Genomic DNA, 8,495 nt, shown 5'->3' with positions numbered 1-8,495 from the left:
GGGGGGTTATCACACAGGTACAACATGTGGGAGACCCCAACGTGAGCGCAGGTTCCTCCCAGATCTTGGGAGATGGTGGAGAGAGATGTCCTCTGAGCACTAAGAAATCTCTTGGAAGGCAGGGTGTGCATGAGTGTGTGGTTGGGGGGATGAGGTATACGAGGCTATTAGGGTATTTTGTACACATGTGGGGAGGGGGTTATTCCCCGTGATTTTCTTTACAGTGTGCTCCCCTGGTACTTCCCCAAAGCGTTTCTTCCTCATGTATTAACAAGGAGGAACAAATGCCTCCATGGGATAGCCATGTGGAGGGTTAGACAAATGTTTTGGTTACTCATCTCTACACATTGAGGGACTCACATAATTCTCAGGGGGAAACATACCCCGAGGCAGGGAACTGTGCAGTTCTGGTCAGTTTCCCTATGCAGCCAGCTCTGTGTGGAAAGCAGGGCTGCACAGGAACTCCCCCTCGACCACCAGTCTGCCTGCTGCCCGAGGTGTATCGCGGCTGGTGGCAGACAGCAAGCCAGGAAACAGGGCACATGGCTAATCATCCTGGTTCTTTGTCAGACATACGTGCTGCTATGGGAGAAACAAAGGGCCAGAGATAATGGCAGAGGGTCAGCTCCACAAAAGAGCTTTGGTGCTAACTGAAATCCTCCAACCTCCTGCTCAAGTTGCTGCCCAACTCCATAGATGCTGTTTCTCTGGGAAAGTGGGTGAGGTGTCTGCCAGTTGGTATGCACAAACCACCTACATCCTAGTGCTGGCTCGTCACCCTCACCCAGGCCTGAGCCCTGGACCAGCTTCAGCAGAATCCCCTAGCATGGCGGGCCATCAGGTGACTCACCTGGGATGTAAGAAACCCAAATTCAAGTCCCTGCTGCAAATCAGGCAGAGTAGGGATTTGAAAACAGCTTTCCCACATCCCAAGTGAGTGCCCTGATCATGCCCCCTGGGCTACTGCTGTAATGGGGTCTCCTGCTCTCTGTTCTTTATTGAGAAAGGGAGGCCGACCTGGCTTAGGTGCCTAATTCCAGGAGAAAGTTCATGGCTGTGAATCCCAAGCAGAGCTAGGCACCTTCCTAGGGCCCGGAGTTCAGTATCTAACTACCTCAAAAGGGCGGGGCTTGGATTGAGCATTGCAACACCTACGTCCCTTTGTGGTTTTAGCCCAGAGACACGATGTTATGGAGGGAATGGGCCTGGTATGGAGGAAAACTTACACAGCTCTGGCTCTCCAGCCCCACTGCTTCCTGAGGTGGCATTGGCACTGGTCTCACACTCCACGTGTGCTAGCACTTGGGAGCTTGGAAAGTGGGCGTTGAGGAGTTTGGGGAAAGAATGGCCCTCAGGATGAAATGTTCGTGGCTTCTTGTGATCTCAGCAGTGTCTGAACCCAAACTTGGAGCAGTTCCCTTCCCCTACAGTCTGAAGTTGGTCACAGGGAGCTGGCTAATCTTTATACAGTTCTGGGTCATTTCCAGGGTGTGGAAATGGCAGCCTTGCATCACTAAGCCCAAGAGCTGCAAACAACATCATGACTAGGATTTCAGAGTTTCCACTGGTGCTGCCAATAGAGAGGGGAGAAAGAGGAGGGCTGTCCACAGGCCGTGTCTGAAATCAGCTGTACCTGGAACTATTCCATTACATTCACAGAGGGCGCGGGATGGGATCCATAAGGTGTCTGCAGACAAAGCGCTGACATGCTAAAGCAGTCATTGTAAAAATTACAATTGCTTATCTCACTAATCCCACACACCTAAGAGAAGCATTCCTGAGCTTCACGTATTTCAGGGTTCTGGACTGGCATCCATCACTACAGTATCTGAGCACCTCCTTGGTTAATAATTGACATGGTAAGGTCCCCAACAGACTTCATGGAGTCTTTGGCCTTTCCTCCCTCCCCTGGGTTTTTGGGGAAGCCTGGGGAGAGGGGCAATTGTGAATATCAAGAATGTGTCACTTGTTTTCTGATCCCAGAGTGTGAACTAGTCTGTGTAATCCTGTTTCTCTTTTTGTGGTGGGTGATCAGAAGGCCCCTGCTGCTTTATGTATCAAGTCAGTGGTATGGATTTGGTGGGCCTCATTCACACCACCGTGAATCTCAGACTGTGCCCATAACAGGTTATACAAGTCAGACCTCACGAAGCGGAGAAAAGTCACTTCTGCTTGAACACCCTGCTGCTGCCCAATAGTTGCATATGACTGATGTCAGTGGGACATAGGGGAAACCTATTAATAAAATCTAACATCATATTCTAACCAACATTAATGTACTAGGCACAAAGACTTCTTCCAGATCCATGCATCCACTTACAGAACAATTTAAATATTGTAAATTATCTGAAAATAAAAACATAGTGAGGGAATTTTTGTAACAAACATGCAGGTAAAAGGAGGGTTCTTGTACAGTGGCGATAAACCAGACACAGACATATTTTAACAAATGCCTGGCCAGCTAAGTCTTCCCAGCTGCCACGGCGGTCCATGCTTGGAACTTCAAACCAACCGTTGGGACAGAACCCAGATCCTCCTAATTCAAACCACAGGCTCCTACCACTGAGTTAAGGAGAATCTCCACTAGCAAGAAGCAGTACAGACGCTTGCTCTGTGAGTCAGACTGTCTCTTACTACATGTTTCTATAGAGCCAAGTCCGGACCGGGGGCCTCTGAATGATACTGTAACTATAACCGTACTTTAATGAGCAGTTTTGATTCTAGCCAGTAGAGGGCAGTAGTACACACACAGACGAGCTGGCTCATTGCCATATTGCTAATGGACCCCCCTGCAGAAGGGTGAATTGGAGCTTTGGAAAGAGAACTGCCCTGATCAGATAACTGCTGTGAAGTGCACACACAGGCACTCAGACCTTCAGAGCATGGTAAAACATAACAAAGAGCTGGCTTACGGGAAGCCACAGAAATACTGCCATGCGCGAGAGGTGGTAAAATACCTTCTGCAAAAAATATCAACTAACCAAAGTACTTTTAGGAATGAAAACGACTGTATGTGAGGATTTGTGTGCGAACCACAATATCAGAGCAGTGAGGCATGTCTCCAAACCATAAGCTTAGGCAAAGCCAAGCTGAGTGGAAAGACTGCTAGATATGGTTTGCAGCAGTAAATTACCAAACCGCACATCTGAGTGCAATATGATACCAGGTAATATAGGATGCTGATCAGTACAGAACTGATTTATCTTGGGCTCCATTGCTGGGCCAATGTGAGGGGATAGAACTTGCAAAGAAAGGCCATTTTATTGTTTCTGATAAAAGACGTTGGCCTGGCCTCTGAGTGAGCTAGGCACAGCTCCAGAGGAGGAGGAGCTCATGGTCATTTTATGCCACTTTTACAGCTGCCCAAATTCTTGGCCTAGCTCTCACCCCTTGTACAGGGCCTGGTGCAAAGGGGCCTGGATCAGGGCCTCTAGTGTTCTCACAGTAGAAATAATAAATAACGATGATGATAATAAAACAACAGTAAAGTGGATGCACACAATATAAAATCTATGCACGGTAAGTAAAAAAATATAATCTCAGTAGGGCAACTGTTTGGGTTCCCTACAATAATTGAGCCCCCTTTCCCTGCCGTCTTCATAGCAAGGGTCCTGCTCCTCACAAATCCTGTTGTGTACCGCATTCTTTTCTATGAAAGCGCAGGAAATGTGCGTGAAGCCACCACCCAGGTCATGGTCTCCTCAGCTGTCACAAGCTGGGTAGCGTTAGGCATAGTCGTTATTTGGGTGGGAATCTGCCAAGGAAGACTCAGGTGATGTGGAAAGTGTCTGGAGTGAATCAGTACTTGGCATGCTTCACACAGTACGGGCCTTCACTTCAGAAGTTCCTGGTAGATTTGCAGGGAGTGATTCTGGCCCTGGCCTGGCTCTGGTACACTGCTATAGTAACACACAGGGGCTGTAAAATGAGCCACAATGGGCCCAGGAGAATTCTCCCAGTGCAGGAGCATTGTAGGATTGATATAAATGGCTCAAAACTGCCCCCTCAATGGAACTGGGCATAGGGGACATTTTGGGAGTGGGGCTTAGAGCAGATACACACGTGTCTTCATGTGTACCCATCCAGCATGCACTAACTCATAGACTTCCACATAATTTAATATTAGACTTGTTGTTTAGTGCCTAGAGACCCAAACTACGATCAGGGCTCCAGGGTGGTAGGTGCTGGACACACACGTAAATAGAGAGAGTCTGCAACAAAGAGTTTATAATGTAGCTAGGCAAAGGTGGGGAGAAATGTATGATCCATTGGCTCTTCTGCAATTACTAGTCAACAACATTCACTTTTGAAGAAATAATACATTGCTTTTAGAGTTCCCTTCTCTTTTAAAAACTTGTTATGAAATGAATACACACAGATTTTATGTCATCAATTTTTTGTGCCCAGCAAAAGTCAAAGAGTTAGGCTGCAAATTTTATTCACATAGGTATACACACATGCAGCTATACACGCACCTCCCTACACAAAGACAGTCTCTTACACGCATACAATGCCTGCATGCACACACTTGCCTACACAGAGACACTTTTACATACACTTTTCCAGGGACTGCCTAAATCACCCAGCCGGGAAGAGAGGAGGGTGGGCTGGAGGGGAAAAGAGGGGGTGGGGTGGAGGAGAGAGGATGGGGAGGGAAAGAGGCCAAGGATGAGAGCAGGGTGGGGGTGCGGTGGGGTTGGGATGGAGAGGGATGCAGTGACGGGGGATGGGGGTGCGGTGGGGTTGGGACGGGGAGGGATGCAGTAGGGGGGGATGGGGGTGCAGCCCCATTCCTAGCACTCGGAGATGAGGATACACATACCTCAAACTCCTGGGTGCCAGCGATGGGGTGACAGAGGAGAGAGGAGTGCATGGGGGGGGGGAAATGTGGAGTCGATGGGGATGCAGGGAGAGGCATAAGGCTCCAGGTGCATGAGGATGTGGGGGGCACAGGGATGTATAGATATATAATGGGAGTGCAGCAGTGTATGGAGTTGAATGGGGTGCAGGGATGTGGGGGGTGAGGGACATGGGGTGGTGGCTCTAGGATGTGGAGAGGATGGGTGGGAGAGTGCTGTAAGGGGTACAGGGCTGAGATGGGTAGGTGTGGGGGGCAGGACAGGTGAGAAATGGGAAGGATGCAATGATGGGGGGATAGGGGTGTGGGGTGGGGTTGGGATACAATGAGGGGAAGGGGGTGCGGTGGGGTTGGGACGGGGAGGGATGCAGTGACGGGGGATGGGGGTGCGGTGGGGTTGGGATGGGGAGGGATGCAGTGACGGGGGACGGGGGTGCGGCGGGGTTGGGACGGGGAGGGATGCAGTGGAGGGGGATGGGAGTGCGGTGGGGTTGGGACGGGGAGGGATGCAGTGACGAGGGACGGGAGTGCGGCGGGGTTGGGACGGGGAGGGATGCAGTGACGGGGGACGGGGGTGCGGCGGGGTTGGGACGGGGAGGGATGCAGTGACGGGGGACGGGGGTGCGGCGGGGTTGGGACGGGGAGGGATGCAGTGACGAGGGACGGGAGTGCGGCGGGGTTGGGACGGGGAGGGATGCAGTGACGAGGGACGGGGGTGCGGCGGGGTTGGGACGGGGAGGGATGCAGTGGAGGGGAATGGGAGTGCGGTGGGGTTGGGACGGGGAGGGATGCAATGATGGGGGGATGGGGGTGCGGCGGGGTTGGGACGGGGAGGGATGCAGTGACGGGGGACGGGGGTGCGGCGGGGTTCGGACGGGGAGGGATGCAGTGACGGGGGACGGGGGTGCGGTGGGGTTGGGACGGGGAGGGATGCAGTGATGAGGGATGGGGGTGCGGTGGGGTTGGGACGGGGAGGGATGCAGTGATGGGGGGATGGGGGTGAGGTGGGGTTGGGACGGGGAGGGATGCAGTGATGGGGGGATGGGGGTGAGGTGGGGTTGGGACGGGGAGGGATGCAGTGACGAGGGATGGGAGTGCGGTGGGGTTGGGACAGGGAGGGATGCAGTGACGAGGGATGGGAGTGCGGTGGGTTGGGACGGGGAGGAATGCGGGGACGGGGGTGCGGTGGGGTTGGGACAGGGAGGGATGCAGTGACGGGGGATGGGGGTGCGGCGGGGTTGGGACGGGGAGGGATGCAGTGGAGGGGGATGGGAGTGCGGTGGGGTTGGGACGGGGAGGGATGCAGTGACGGGGGATGGGGGTGCGGTGGGGTTGGGACGGGGAGGGATGCAGTGACGAGGGATGGGGGTGTGGTGGGGTTGGGACGGGGAGGGATGCAGTGGAGGGGGACGGGGGTGCAGCGGGGTTGGGACGGGGAGGAATGCGGGGACAGGGGATGGGGGTGCGGCGGGGTTGGGATGGGGAGGGATGCAGTGACGAGGGATGGGAGTGTGGTGGGGTTGGGATACAATGAGGGATGCAGTGACGGGGGACGGGGGTGCGGTGGGGTTGGGACGGGGAGGGATGCAGTGACGGGGGACGGGGGTGCGGCGGGGTTGGGACGGGGAGGGATGCAGTGACAGGAGTGCGGTGGGGTTGGGACGGGGAGGGATGCACTGATGGGGGGACGGGGGTGCGGTGGGGTTGGGACGGGGAGGGATGCAGTGACGGGGGACGGGGGTGCGGCGGGGTTGGGACGGGGAGGGATGCACTGATGGGGGTGCGGCGGGGTTGGGACAGGGAGGGATGCAGTGACGAGGGACGGGGGTGCGGTGGGTTTGGGACGGGGAGGGATGCAGTGACGAGGGACGGGGGTGTGGCGGGGTTGGGACGGGGAGGGATGCAATGATGGGGGGATGGGGGTGCAGTGGGGTTGGGACAGGGAGGGATGCAATGATGGGGGGATGGGGGTGCGGTGGGGTTGGGACGGGGAGGGATGCAGTGACGGGGGACGGGGGTGCGGTGGGGTTGGGACGGGGAGGGATGCAGTGACGAGGGATGGGAGTGCGGTGGGGTTGGGACGGGGAGGAATGCGGGGACGGGGGACGGGGGTGCGGTGGGGTTGGGACGGGGAGGGATGCAGTGACGGGGGACGGGGGTGCGGCGGGGTTGGGACGGGGAGGGATGCTGTGACGGGGGACGGGGGTGCGGTGGGGTTGGGACGGGGAGGGATGCAGTGACGAGGGATGGGAGTGCGGTGGGGTTGGGACGGGGAGGAATGCGGGGACGGGGGACGGGGGTGCGGTGGGGTTGGGACGGGGAGGGATGCAGTGACGGGGGATGGGAGTGTGGTGGGGTTGGCACGGGGAGGGATGCAGTGGCGGGGGATGGGGGTGCGGTGGGGTTGGGACGGGGAGGGATGCAGTGACGAGGGATGGGGGTGTGGTGGGGTTGGGACGGGGAGGGATGCAGTGGAGGGGGACGGGGGTGCAGCGGGGTTGGGACGGGGAGGAATGCGGGGACAGGGGATGGGGGTGCGGCGGGGTTGGGACGGGGAGGGATGCAGTGACGAGGGATGGGAGTGTGGTGGGGTTGGGATACAATGAGGGATGCAGTGACGGGGGACGGGGGTGCGGTGGGGTTGGGACGGGGAGGGATGCAGTGACGGGGGACGGGAGTGTGGTGGGGTTGGCACGGGGAGGGATGCAGTGACGAGGGATGGGGGTGTGGTGGGGTTGGGACGGGGAGGGATGCAGTGGAGGGGGACGGGGGTGCAGCGGGGTTGGGACGGGGAGGAATGCGGGGACAGGGGATGGGGGTGCGGCGGGGTTGGGACGGGGAGGGATGCAGTGACGAGGGATGGGAGTGTGGTGGGGTTGGGATACAATGAGGGATGCAGTGACGGGGGACGGGGGTGCGGTGGGGTTGGGACGGGGAGGGATGCAGTGACGGGGGATGGGAGTGCGGCGGGGTTGGGACGGGGAGGGAAGCAGTGACGGGGGACAGGGGTGCGGCGGGGTTGGGACGGGGAGGGATGCAGTAGGGGGGAGATGGGGGTGTAGCCCCATTCCTAGCACTTGGAGATGAGGATACACATACCTCAAACTCCTGGGTGCCGGCGATGGGGTGACAGACAGACCCTGGGTCGCTGCAGGGCACTGGCTGCAGCTCGAGCCCAGCGGCATGAGGAGCATGAGGAGGAGAAGCCGGGCAGCAGCGGGAGAGGCGCACGCCACACGACCCCTCAACAGCAGCCTGCTGAGTGCTTGCAAGTTGCGCTAGTTCCTCCCCTACCTTGACCCGACCCAGCCAATGGGAGCAGCGCCGGCGGTCGGGGGGCGGGCAGCACGCAGACCCCCCTGGCCGCCCCTTAGGCTAGGAGCCTGACATGCTGGCTGCTTCCTGACCTGGGAGCCATGCAGCATGGTGGCTAGCAGGGAACTTGCCAGCCCCGCCGCATGCTGCCACCGCCCACCGGACAGTCAACGGCCCGGTCAGTGGTGCTGACCGGAGCTGCCAGGATCCCTTTTTGACTGGGTGTTCTGGTCCAAAACCGGATACCTGGTGGCCCTAGCTTATGCTCGTAGTTGCTCTAAATTATGTTGAGGGATGTTTAGGCCCCATTAGAGGCTCAGAA

Source organism: Lepidochelys kempii, chromosome 10 (assembly GCF_965140265.1).
Source record: "Lepidochelys kempii isolate rLepKem1 chromosome 10, rLepKem1.hap2, whole genome shotgun sequence".
Taxonomy (NCBI): domain Eukaryota; kingdom Metazoa; phylum Chordata; order Testudines; family Cheloniidae; genus Lepidochelys; species Lepidochelys kempii.
This window is presented reverse-complemented; position numbering follows the sequence as displayed.